Source organism: Varroa destructor, unplaced genomic scaffold (assembly GCF_002443255.2).
Source record: "Varroa destructor unplaced genomic scaffold, Vdes_3.0 BEIS01000003.1, whole genome shotgun sequence".
Lineage (NCBI taxonomy): Eukaryota > Metazoa > Arthropoda > Arachnida > Mesostigmata > Varroidae > Varroa > Varroa destructor.
In genome coordinates this window covers 15,680,263-15,692,748 of record NW_019211456.1, presented here as the reverse complement: position 1 = coordinate 15,692,748, position 12,486 = coordinate 15,680,263, and the positions used below count along the sequence as shown (strand labels likewise).

Here is a 12,486-nt window from a genome sequence, read left to right as displayed (position 1 = left end):
GTAAGGACCGTCGGTTGGATGTGCAAAGGTCGGGCAAAATCGGCAGGGAGCTGCCAGCGGTCGGCCATAGGCCCCGGACATAATGGACTTTTGCGGGGGAATCGGGCAAAACCGAGCGGGTTGATCAGCCTCTCGGTCGGTCACAAAGTGAGCCAGACTAGACAAATCGATATGGACGGGTGCTTTTGTCGGTCAGCCGTCAGAATGAGTCGTGGCCCGCAGTCGCTTTCCAACCTGACTAATGCTGACAAAACATCTGAACGAGCGGAACCACTAAAGACAGCAGCAGCTGCATAGGCTGTATGGCAGCCGTGATGCGTCATCGCTGGATAACTGGTCAATGATGGCAGTCGATGCAGAAAAAAGCTAATGTAGCAAGAATATTATATATATATATATATACACACACTCATTATACAGCGCTAATAGTAGCAGACTCTGGCTATCGTCGCTGATTTTCCAGTGCTGCTTAAAACGGCAGTGGCTACCGCACTTCTTTGGAAAAAAGCTTTCTTATAAAACGCCTTAATAATAATGGCAGGGAAAGAGTAAGGAGTTATCATATCAAAACCGAGCAGGCCGTGTGTCGATGCGGTAATCTTCTTCCATCCTCCTCTTAAAAGGTGCTATCAGTGTATTATTACCGACAATAGGAGTAGCAGTAACCTTGTGAAATGCTATATGCTGTCATATGCGTATAAATTGCTATAAGATAAAAGTATGTGAAGAGTTCATTGTGGCTCCCTTCTACAACTGCGCTGCAGGAAGCCATGATTTGGCCGAACTTAAATTGAACCTCTTGTTTGGGCAGTGCTAGTGAATCTTTAGATACTAATGTTTATTTAAACCATAACTAGAAGTGTAAGTTACTAGCAGAAAAGTAGTGTTTTGCCTATACAGTCTACAGCGGTCTACTTTTACTGCAACACTGGCGATTAGCGAGTTCTTAAACGTACCTATTTTTTATATTAATTTTATGATACTGACATCAACAGGAATGGTTGCAGGCGAAGAACACCCAAAGAAGCGGCTCCGCATGATTCCCTACGGGCTCCGGTTTGAATCAGGCCATAATTTTGAAATCTAGTATTTTTTTGGATGTTGCTATTAACTACAATGAAAACAAGCTAGGCACTAACAAGGCCCCGGAGCAAACGTATAGACCAATTGTCTGCAGGACTAAAACGTTTTCTTGAGCTCGTGCAACCTGCTAGATTCCTGCATTTGTGCTAATGTTAAGTAACAAGACTTTCACTTTTATGTGAGCTATGATCATGAGCCAGGACGAAACTGATCTGGGAAGTAAGACCTTTGCAGGTTAATTTTTATGCCAACATACATAATACTTCAAGTGCTCAGCAATGCTGGTGCTTGATAACGATCTCCGAAAACATTAATTAGCCTATAATAATAATAGTAAAAAAAATGTTCCTGTCTAAAATAATCACATCCGGAAATCATATTATTCCTTTAATGAGACGTGTAGCTCCCAGTCTTTCAGTTAGTGTACAACCATGGCTCACGGATACTGTTTATGCGTTTTATACGACCCTTTATTCGATACTACAAATCTATATAAAAACTGATTTCAAAGAAAAAGCAGGACACTGTGCGTTCGTTTTTTGCTAGCCGACGCAGCTTTACTTTATGGACTGCAAATTTTAGAAAAAACCTATAAAAAATAATAAGTTTTTTTCTGATAGCGTCTTAGTCGCGGTTCTATTTCGAAGAGATTATACGGTCAAGTTGAAGTTTTTAGGATGGTGTTGAGGTATAGCGTGTGTTGACCTTATTTACAAATGACCTTACGATTAGTCAACCAGCCTGAGGTATAAATATGTTTATTCAGTGATTTATCTAAGATTATGTTAATTACAAACAAGCTTAGCCGGGCGTATTCAGTGCTGGCGTGCATAGTTCCAGTGTTTATTTAAGCAGAAGTGCAACCGTAAAACGCTAATATAGTAGGTTATAGCTCTGTGATGTTTCAGATCATTTTAGGAGAAATTGCGAGTTACGTGTTATGAATATTTAATACTATTAGGTTTCTTAACGTTCAGTTCTTTCTTGCTCACAGCAGATCAAACAAACTGTGAAGGTTATAATGCTATTCTCATTCATAAATATCGTAAATCTTCTCCGTATCATCAATTGCAGTAGAGCTTCACTGTATAGCAGAAATACGCGTAAATTAACTTAGTACGCTTTTCTGGGGCGACCCATCAGAATCCAAATTTATCCAGCCTTCAAAGTGATTTACAATTAGCTGTTTTCTAGTCTTTTTACTGCTCGGTTGCTTTGGCCGAGTGCTGATTTCGATACGGTCAAATCGTTCTCCTTTGAACTGTCGCGTTCGGGTTTGAATTAGCTGGCCCATAGAAAGTAGCAATTTTACCTTGTTTCAGCTGTACGTTAGACGCTCGGCTTCCATACGTCCATCTGACACCCTACATCTACATATAAGACCATAGTAGAAAACGCGCGCTTCATGGCGCTAATGTCATTATTCGATGTTGTCTGGCGTCGACGCGGTAAATATGTCAGTGATTCAAAAAATAGATCTAGATTCTTTTCTTGAGCAAGACCATCCTATTTCGTTTGGCAATGACCAAAATTACGAAATAAAATACGCGACGAAGTTAAAAGCGATTTATGAGGAAACAGCCAGAACAGAATTCTGCTCCTACGCGAGAGGCGTTTTTGTACTAACTACGGTGTAAGACGGTGCTGACTGTTGAAAACAAAATTGCGCTAACGATGGCACACGTATGTATACTAAGTGCGATGATATAAGACCACGGATCAACTTGTGCCAGTAGATATTACGCGTAGATTCACAGATTATTTGTGTAATTTATCAATCACACTTAAAACGTACTAGAATAGCTATCTAAAGCTAGTTTCTAAAATGTTTAGCCATTATAGTTCAAAGGTACCGAGGAAGGTTTTATCATCAATATTTTAGCTGAAAGCCTTGATCGAGGCTCGATCAAACACATCGTGAACCAATTAATCACTCTTGTGGTTTCTTACAAAAGTCAAAGAAAAGAGACGTCTGTAATGTTATAGTCACAAATCATGCTGCCTCTGCTAACGTAATGAACGAGAACAAACACGATCGCCTTTAGCCTTCGTTAAACTAACCGCCGATACTAAAATGGAGAGGTCCATACCAGAGAACTAACCTTAGTTGCATTTTACGTTTGAAGCTAATGTCTAACTATATTATTTAGAGTTTATATTTCAACACGTTTCTACCGGATGAAAAGAAACGCGAAAATTTATTAACTCATCGACCGTAAATTGGGGTTGTCCTGTTTATGGAAATGTGAACTAGTAGGGAAGGATGTGCAAGAGAAATTTTCGAGAACAGTTATGAGCTGGCCCTGTAGAGAATTAGCTGAAGCAGATTTTTAGTTATGCATAGAATATTCGATTCATACAGAGAAAGAGGGGGATAGCGAGGAAGTAGTATGATTTAGAAAAAAGGTCCAAGGCAGATTCTGGACGTCTGCGAAAGCTCGTATCCCTAGCGGCATCGGCTATTTCCAGCGACTATCGGCGTGAGTAGCTGTGAGTGTTCACTGCTGGGGCCTGTGGCCATGAATAAATTCGGCTTCACTCCTTATGTTGTTCTATGAAAGCACCACAGTATACGAAATCGTTACATACGTCTAACGAACGTTTCTCCTCCTTGCGATAAATGGTCAAATATAATCTTCTAAGTAAAGAATAAGTTCATATGAAACTTCCTGAAAGTAAATAAGAGAATATACTAGCATCGAGGTAGAGCCATTAGTTTCAGTAATACAATGAAGATCTTATTTTAATCAGCTTTTCCTTCGAGGGTCACGGCTGATCATACTGAACTATAACGTTTATATGTTATACAGAAAACAGCGTCTGATGTACGGATGACCATATCATCGTCGCCTGCAGAATAAAGTAGACAACCTACGTAGGCCCGGCGCATTTTTATGTACGAAGAATATGCGCTAATTGATCTTTGCGTCTCACTGAAGTTCGCCCTACGATGCCAGATATTTGCCATCGTAGAACCAGACATAAATTGGATGTGTCATTCAATACTGATGCGCGCGTAAATTGTCACCTATACAGCAAACTGAAGTTGATTTGATCATTGCAAATAGGCCCCATCAAATTAATTATAAAAAAAACCCTAGTTAGACCGCTTATAAAACACAGAAGATCCGTTTATGCATTTCAGCACTCCTTGGAACTGGATACTAGTAGCTTACCTGATATACAGGTGTGGTCGCAGAACCCAAGAGGCATATTTATGTACTCTGTAGTCTGTGATTGCGCAACCGATTCTCTCTTCTACCTTGCAAGCTGGTGTCTACAAAGGTCTGAGGGAACTCAGCCTAAAATCTTCACTGCTTCTGTTTAGCCTTTACATATGAGTAGGTGGGTCGTGGTCGTATCCCTAGGCGTCTGCTTATAACTATTCAGTAGTCAACAGCGTTTCTCCAATGATGCCATAATGCTATTCAACTAAATCCGTCTCTAGCTAATGCTGACTTTTTTCTTCATAGTTTTTCTTATCTACACCGTTTGGCCTCAGATCCACACGACTCGACGCCGCTAACCGCAAGCGAGTACTTGGCGAGGCAGAAAAGCGTTCTGCAATGGAAGACTATAGGAAAGTTCGTTTAGGTGGTGTATATACATTCCATAGAGAGAATCGCTTGAACGCACTGTCGGGCTACAGCCACACTATGGCAATCGTGGTGGTAGTGGTGACGATGATGAATATGGTGACGACATACGTAAGTCTCCTCCTTTCGCTGCCTTTACGTGCTCCGCGGTCCTCGTCGTAGCACTTGTGGCATGCACATAATAAGCTGAGTAGGCTCTTACTATATGTGGAGATGAAAAGCAGGTTACGAGCGAAAAATAGAAAGAAAAAGGAGCGTCATGTGAAACAAAAGCGAATGAGCGCAGAAAAATCAATGATAAAGTCTCAGCCTCGGAGCTTTTGCCACTATTACAGTTCGCTTGTTAAAAGGATATCGTTAAACGCAGACGCTATGCGTGGAAAACATACGTTTTATTTCGTGTTTTCCAAGTCCCCAAAATGTATTTATGTACTGCCGGCCATAGCAACTATGGATGGATTAGGTGTGTGTTGTACATTCAAATATGCTAGTCATAAGCAAGATTATGGATCCTTCCAAAAGAGGTGAGGTAGACGAACTTAACCATTCAACTTGAAAGCTTAAATCAATTGATGTAAAAAAATGAATACTAAAGTTAGAAATTACTACGGATTATATGACAAGCCGGTAAATCGTATAAATGTAATATTCGATATATCCCTCATTACTGACCGAAACTTTCCGAGTGATTTCACTAAACGATGCTGCCTGTTATTATTATACCACTTATTATAATACTTATGTTAACACATTGTTATCTTCAGCTGCCACCTTTCACTAGCCCTGCGCTATGATCAATTCAATTTAGCGAAAATACCAGAAAGTGATCTCAGCTAGTTCGTTTCGCCTGCTATAGATATTTTTGCAGCTCCATTTTTTCTTGTTGATTTCAACTTCAGCTGACTGTTTTCTAGTTTGGCCAGCATTATCAACCTTTCGTTGATTGGACCTTTTTAACCTTATGGCATCTCAAAATTTTTCCCCATCATTTCTAGCTCGATTGGATAAAATGTCTACTCTTCTTACTCCCCTCATGCATACATACTCCAATACTCATGTCACGTACTTAGCTGGTTAGGTATAAAATTAATTATCACACATGTATTGAGATAGCCGAAGACGAGGGGCCATTAGCTATCACAGGCCGAGAAGCCATGGCTTACATGAGGTCCTGCAAAAACTGTATGTATAAGTAACAATCTGAACCACGCCCCTATTTCCCAACCGTTTTATTTTATAGATAAAACACCTTTAGTACCGCAATATTATGAAATAACTGCCCTCGAAACATCACATTCGAGCACTGATTTTAGTAGGAAATGAAGATATCAGCAGCCCCTCGACGGTACCTTACGAAGCAGGTCCGTTTCTCATAGCTGTCGAGTGTATATATTATTTTTTCTTTGCCTTATGAAATGTTCTTACGCCTATAGCGGTCTGATATTTTCTTGCATTTAATCCATATTTAATTATTCAAGTAACAAGGAAACTAGCGAAGACCTTTCAAGAGAACTAGGTAGAGACGTTATGCTATACACAATAATAAGCTTTATTATACCTGGCAGATGTAAAAAAAATCTCTGGGTTACACAGCATCATCTTCTGCTTTGCTGTTCAGCTTTCCCCCGGCGTTAGTAAACAGCCACATGAGCAAAATAGGTAAAAAAGCGATCCTTAACAATAGTTTGATACCGCAAGGAATTCTATAGAAAACACCTACCAGCGAAAAGTGTACCTACAATGCCTACTGAGTCATGTTATTCCAGAGATATGCAAATCTAACATGCGGCTTGTTGCATATAAGGTCAACTATTCGATCGGTTAACTAAGCCAAAAGTTATCCTATATCGCAACTGATAAATATAGAATTGTTCCAACGACAAAAAAACTATATCAAGCGTTACGTTTTATCAAACCGCGGCGGAAGTAGATCTCTAATTCTATTGCTTCGTAGTAATGCCTGAAGCAATGTTTAGTTTTTTTTTGCTTTAGAACAAGAATTTTATACACGACAAGCTTAAATTCAACGTCGCCCTTACTACAGTACGGTCCGGTTCCGACTATCAACTATTAATTAGATATTGTAAAAGCGTTTCATTGTTTATTGTTGCAGCTAACGTCTGATGCTAGTGATAACAGGTAAAGCGAACGTAACTCAAGTTGCCACCGTTGTGGCTATACGTTAATGAATTAATTTCCGCCATCACTGTTTGGCTCAACACACAGTGATTTAAGAGGCAATAAATTGAATTTTGATAGTGGGCAGCGTTCTCATTTATTTTCTCAGTACGTTCGAAATACTGCACCGATTTCAAGTCCGCCGCCCAACCGGCGAAGTAAGATAACGCTTAACCTTAACACCGATAATTTCAAACTCACCTGTCAGAGCTCTAGCTGCTTACAAAGAGTTCAAAGAAAAGAAAAATGGCATAAACCAGTCGTTTCAACCAGTTTCTCGATCAGATTTAATGCGCAGGATCCTTTTTAAACATGATGCTTCGTTTCGATCACCCACATGATTAAAAGTCTTCCGCTTATAGGTGTTTGTCAAGCTGTTAACATCGATATGAGCTATAGAAGAATATCTACGGTTTAAGTAGAGCTCTTCTGTGACTAAATTGTAGCCATATATAGCAGTCTGCGACTGCATCCCGTGCCTACTCGTATTCGTATCTGTATACGAAGAGATTGAGAGAGATTATTTCTAAATTGCCCTGCTAATGATACCTATCTACAGCTTAATTTACCTTCACTACTAGGACTCATTACGAACAATCATCGGTTTATGAAACATAGTTGCATAAGTAAGCAGTACTACTAGTAAAATCAGCGTATCGTAATAGTGAACGACGCACCTTTTACGTCGGACCGAGTTCGAGTTTTGGAAGTGTAACCCAAATGGTTATTCAAGCACATTGAAAGCGCAGGAGAATGTTGTCAAAATCAAAAAGGGATACGTATATTACAGCTTTTCTTGTAGAATTGTATAAGAGGGTGCGGAAAACACGATCGGGTCCTGTGGCATAACGCATAATATAAACAATCACAAAGCAAACAGGGGTGGTGTGTTTTCCTTTAATTTGTATGACAGGTACAAAATATTTGGGTATTACTTACTGGCATCTAATGCACGATCCATTACCCATTCATCTAAGGATAATTACAGCTCGGACGATATTTCATGAGCGCTAATTAATGTATATCTACAGAACGTGTAATAATAAGGCTGCCCATCAACCGATATCGTGATCTGAGCACTGCTGCCGTCTACAGTCAACAATGATCATATTTAATTGACTTCCGCAATGAAACCTTGCAGCATTACTGTCTAGAAACACCGTCCAACTTGATTTTCAAGATACGCTCTCCTGCTTCGTCCGCGAGCGTTTTTTGGCCTCCTAGTCCAAGAAGAAATGCTCCTCATCTTTCATCATTTGGTAGGGCACACTTAAGCATATGATTTTTACTTGTTATCGAATTCCGGCTGCACAGCATAGCTCGGTTGTTTGTCTAGCACTTTCTGGGCGACTGTACACTCCGTTTGTCTAAAACCTTCTATATCCTGATGGATCAATTTGTGTGCTTACTACTGATGATCCTTTGATGTGACCAGCGCACTCCTTTTCTTTTATTTAATTGTTTCCCTACTTTCTTATATGACTAGGCAATATGCTTAAACGAAGGCGTGCGTCCGGCAGCGGATCCAAAAAAGACATTATGGTAAATCATGAATTTCCAGTGAATCAAGCACTCACGTCTCCCTGACAAGTAGCAGGAACGACGAAAAGCAGAACATACAAATGACTAAAATTCTGCCTGAGGGCAAAAACTTGCACTAATACGAGCTATTCGAGTGCTTAGTTATAACATGTGTTGCTAACAAAATACAATAAATACAGTACCAGAAAACAATATTATGACGTGCAAAAGCACAAACTTTAAGGAAGATAGTGCCAACGTCTATTCCGGAGGTACGCCTTCAGCTAAGAAACCTTCAAGGTATAGCCTTTAACGATAGTGTGGTTCGTTGAGAAGCAATGAAAAATGGCATAATGGATTTGGACTCGTTTGACAGAATGTCAAAAACTTTGTAATTTTTATTAAAACGGGCATCGTCCGGTATCGAATACAAGGTGTTATCTATTTTTCATTGCAGATGGTCTACATGCATGCCGATATGCCTGCAATATGATTCGTTGAAACGATAACGAAAAGAGTATTTAGGGGGGGCGCCTGGTAAACGACGTTTTCTTTTTTTCAATACACATAATTACATTTACCTTTATTTATATACGGAGCAATTTGAATGGAAGTAGGGCTTAAGGATCGAGCTAATAAACAGGCCTTTATTTTAGATGCGAATGTTGACGCTGCTCTATTAATCGATTCATTTAATCAATATGACGTAATTTATTCAGAGGTATACGTATAAATTATTCAATAGTGTACGGTGAAAGTGGGCAGTTTTTTTGCAGCAAGTTAGATGATTGAGTAACTAGCATTGTCAATAATATAACATTGCAAGTAATCTCGTATAGAGAATTGTTCATTAAGAATGACCACGTCTGTCAATACTCTGTGTCATAGATATGGCACGCAGTCGTCACTGATCATATAAAATCATTGTGCAAATAGCGAAACAAAGAGTACCCTCAATACATCTGTCTTTTTTTCTGGACCCGAAAGTGGAAGGTGAAATCGCATTTAATTCGTCCGCTTTTAGCCACTGCAGACCCCAAATGCACACTTCGCAACGTGAAGATTACAAGGTGAGCTATAACCTTCGGGGACGCTCCATCTATGTACGTGCTAAATGGACATCGTTCTAAAGGTCTAAGCTTTTTGATGATAGTACATATTGTTAGAAGTTCTGTTTGTTTAAGGAGCTGAAGCAGGGCTTTCATAAGACAGCTAAATATGCTTAGCATGTATATATTATGACAGAGTTTTAATATAGTAAAACTGCAGGAAATCACTATCCGCACCGTTTACTCTATGGATTATTCATTTCTTTTCTAGGCAAAACGTTTCACCACGATCAATAGTGCTATAGTCTCGTAGGGTTAGCCTAACAATCAGAACGCACTTTTACTATGCATATATATATCGCCAATGTATAAAAACAGTAACCACCCGTATTATTATTGTTATTTAAGTTTATTGCGCCTAGACGCACCCTATGAACCTCTTAGCGTCTTGATCATTCCATTAGGCATAATAATCTTATAAAAAAATTCTTCAATGAAAAGTCAGCATCATTGGACAGCTCACGGCGTGTACTTGAGACGCTTTAATCAAATGGAGTTCGTACAATGTTCTGCTCAGTGTTAAAGTTAGATCTCATCAAATCAACAGCAGCGCATTTAACAGCTGCTAATATTCCCTTGGTAAGCGATAAACCTATTGTTAACCTTCCTTTCTCTCGGCATAGGGCAGAATACCTAATCCTACAAATATATTTAGTGTTGAGCTCTTGAAACCCTTACGAAATGTTCATCCCTTTTGACTCGGAGTCAAGCGCCCTGCGTTGGGCTTTTAGATTATAATGCACTGGGCTGGGACATGATGGGCCGAAATGAGCCTCACTGCTAAAAGCTTTCTCGCAACGGTTGTCATGAGCTTCGACCTTACATTTCTCTCACCGGAGGGAGTACAGGAGCGTAGGCATTATACAACTGCCTCTATTCAAATTTGTTTGGCAGAAAAAGGTTCTGGTAAAAAGGACTTTAGACGTAAAGTCCTTTTTTTAAAGAGTTTTTTTTGACCGCATATTTATGCCACTGCAAATGTTTTCCTCCTGTAAATGTTGGCGGAGACCAATGTACAGGTCCAGCCCACTGCCGTTCCATTCAGTAATGTCCACCTGTCGCTAGTCAATAGACAAAAATAGACACAACATTGAAAAATATGAGCATGTTTGCAAGCGTTTCTAAAAACTTCAAGTTCAAAATGCTTCGTGTCCGATGCCAGCTACCCGCCTCAACTAGCAACGTATGCAGAGTGGTAACGCACACCTGTACAGTGTTTTAAAATCCAGAAGAGACACGTTTGCTCCCCATATAACATCCCTGGCCAATAAGCATGGTTTAGAAAGAGTTCAAGGGCCCTGTAAGGCGCCAAATCCAATTTCTGTGTATCTGTCCGCACACTCTATCATTGTGTACGGACCCGCCTAAGGCAGTAGGCAAAGATTTTTTGATATACAGCATAACTAAAGTTTCAGATGCATGCCAATTGTATCGCCTTATACATAAAAATATATATATACATATATATATATATATATGTATCAATGACCCACACAAGATAAGTCGGCGAAGTGAAAGTAGACAAGTGGGATTTCTTCGTACTGCATTGTAGGAAGAAAATTTAAATATATATACATACGTAAAACTAGAATCCTCATACTGGTCAGCAGAAAGCATTCATCCAGGCTGATTTTTCTAATACGCTTACCGGGCAATTATCAAAGTGGAGAATGTATACCGTACAGACACGTACTGCGGCATAACTGCAGGCGGAGTCTGCCTAACCAGAAGCCAACAGATAGGCCTAAAGCCCGCCTAAAATAAAGACGACACGCTTCACGTAGTGGCAAATTATTCGGAATGTACGCGGCGTGTGTTACGTGAACGTGGATATCCTTTTCTACCTGTTAAACGGCTGTTTTTCTCGTCACTTCCTCAAGTCCGAAAAATTTCTGCTTTGCACTTCAGTTCCTATTGACAGTTGGGCTGCAGTGGCACCTACTCGCTTAAAAACATCACATCTAAATAATAAGGTTTGCAAATGTGTCCAGTACGGAAAGATCGACAAACAGGCAATGTAGATTGACGTTTCTTGGCGCCACCGGTCGCTTATGGGGAGTCACACAGGACACACGGCTATGTTCCACTCAAGCTGGAAACTAGAATCTATTACGGGAAACAGCATGAAAAATACATATAATAGCTGTGTCCTGCTTGACGAATTTAAAAAATGAAGAAGCTTTACACATGTTCGGAACTTAGTAGGCAATATTAAAGAAATTAGGACAGTTTTAAACAGCTACTGTGTATAAACGGACCATAATGCTGATTTGCCAATAATATGTCTTGCACTTATTATACCTGAAAAGAGGGATCCACATTGCGGCTGATAGCGCTCATTACATACAACCTTTGATTTCCTTCCCGCAAATCGACTCACTTGTTATTATTGTGTCGATAACTTTCTTCTTTTCAACAAAAACGAACAAGTTTTTAGAAATGGTTCGGAGCTATGCGTCCCGCAGTACATTGCTTCGTATAAGTAAGCTTGTATCTCCTTAAATCTTCGCTCATATTTTGCCTATGGCTGGCTTCACAGCACCGTGATAAGAACATTCCTGTTCCCGAAAAAAAACAACGTTTAGGGGCGACGTGCTGTTTCTAAAGAAAAAGGGCACTTGACTATCCAACTTTTTTAATAGGTGCAAACGTCTGAAGAACGGTCCAGCTAGGTTATACACGACTCAGCCTGATTTGGAAACCACAAAAAATAAGCGTGACTGAGTACTCGCGAAGTCTCATCATTTTTCCTCTGTCGGTATTGGGGTTAGTTCCTATCCATACATAAATGGCGCGTCTGGTAATAAAAAGATATTGGTTATCTACGAAACTAAAACAATTTCGTCATGATTTTTTTGGCATGGGCAGCTGGAACTTCTGATTTTAGAATGCAAACCTCGTTTTTTTTATGTAGATTTTCTAAAGCCAGGCTTTTGCATATTGTTTCGTACTAGAAGCCAGCCATCTGAAACAACGCTGAACGTTAGCGCGAGACTTCC

At 39.8% G+C, this 12,486-nt stretch overlaps 1 long non-coding RNA gene across 1 annotated transcript in view; it reads right to left on the bottom strand.

Annotated features, from left to right (window-relative positions):
- LOC147756577 (uncharacterized) overlaps nt 1–12,486 on the bottom strand; it is a 45,983-nt gene that overhangs the window by 5,253 nt on the left and 28,244 nt on the right. The window lies entirely within an intron of this gene.